At 57.6% G+C, this 1,384-nt stretch overlaps 1 protein-coding gene across 1 annotated transcript in view; it reads right to left on the reverse strand.

The window, feature by feature from the left end:
• The window catches only part of GPAT2 (glycerol-3-phosphate acyltransferase 2, mitochondrial), an 18,537-nt gene that overhangs the window by 9,710 nt on the left and 7,443 nt on the right, over positions 1-1,384 (reverse strand). The window lies entirely within an intron of this gene.

The raw sequence follows: 1,384 nt of genomic DNA on the forward strand, positions 1-1,384 counted from the left end.
CAAAATCGGGCTGGGGGCACCCACCGGTGCTGGGAGAGGGGCTGATTCTAAGAGAGGACACCCTCCACCCCCTCTCAAAAGGGGCTTTTAAATCCCATCTCCTCCCTCCCCCCTGCTTTGTGGGGTAGAGTTTTAAAGGAATTTTATACCCCCCAAAAAAAGAGAGGGGGGAGGAAAACAAAAAGATCTTGATTTAAAATGTTGAGGGGGGGTGTCAAAAAAAGCGAGGCTGAAGGGAAGAAAACCCCAGAGAGGTCTGGGACCCCCCCTCCAAGTGCTGCAGCCGGATTTAAAGGGGGGGTTAACGGGGTCAACCCCCCATCTTGTTTGTCCCCTCGGTGCCTGTCCTCGTCCCCAGGGAGTCACGTACCTCTGGGATGGGCTGTCACTGGGAGGGGGGGGGATGGCGCTGGCAGCCCCCGGTGTGGGGTCGGGGTCTGGGGGGCACACACACACACGTCCCCAAAGCAGGGAGAAGAGGTGCTGGGGTGCTCGAGGGTCCTGGGAAAAAAAAAAACAAACAACCACAAAACAAACAAACAAACAAACAAAAACATCAAAAAGACAAGAAATGGGCAGAAAATCTTATTTTGGCAGGTTTTGGTTGCTCAGAGGGGTCTACTGGCAGAGGAACCCCCCCCACCGGGCCCCACATGTCCCATAGGGCTTTTTTGGGATGGGGGAACACACCCCACACACCCTATAAGATCTTGGGTGAGGGTGTAGCACACCCCATAGCCCCTATAGGGCCTTTTGCGGGGGCGGGGGGGGCAACACGCCCCACATGGGCCCCACATTCCCTATAGGGCCACTGGAGGGGGGGGGGAACACCCCACAGAGTCTCCAGACACCCTATAGGATCTTGGGGGTGGGGGGAGCCACCCCCTATAGAGCCTTTATAGGGAGGGGCAACACACCCCACATTGGCCCCATAGCCCCTATAGAGCCTTGGGGGGCGGCAACACATCCCACATGGGCCCCACACACCCTATAGAGCCTTTTTTGGGAGGGGAACACACCTCACATGGGCCCCACATTCCTTATAGAGCCCTGGAGTGTGTGTGGGGGGGACACCCCACAGAGGCCCCAGACACCCTATAGGGTCTTGAGGGGAACAGTACAACATACACCACAGCCCCTATAGAGCCTGTTCCGGGGGGGCAACACACCCCACATGGGCCCCACACACCCTATAGAGCCTTTTTTTAGGGGGACTGCACACCATACATGGGCCCCATACACCCTATAGAGGCTTTTTTGGGGGGATAACACACCCCACATGGGCCCCACACCCCCTATAGGGCCTTTTTTTTGGGGGGACAACACCCCACACGGGCCCCACACCCCCTATAGGGCGTTGTGGGGGGGATAACACACCCCACAC

This window comes from Charadrius vociferus, unplaced genomic scaffold (assembly GCF_000708025.1).
Source record: "Charadrius vociferus isolate BGI_N301 unplaced genomic scaffold, ASM70802v2 scaffold1084, whole genome shotgun sequence".
Taxonomy (NCBI): Eukaryota; Metazoa; Chordata; class Aves; order Charadriiformes; family Charadriidae; genus Charadrius; species Charadrius vociferus.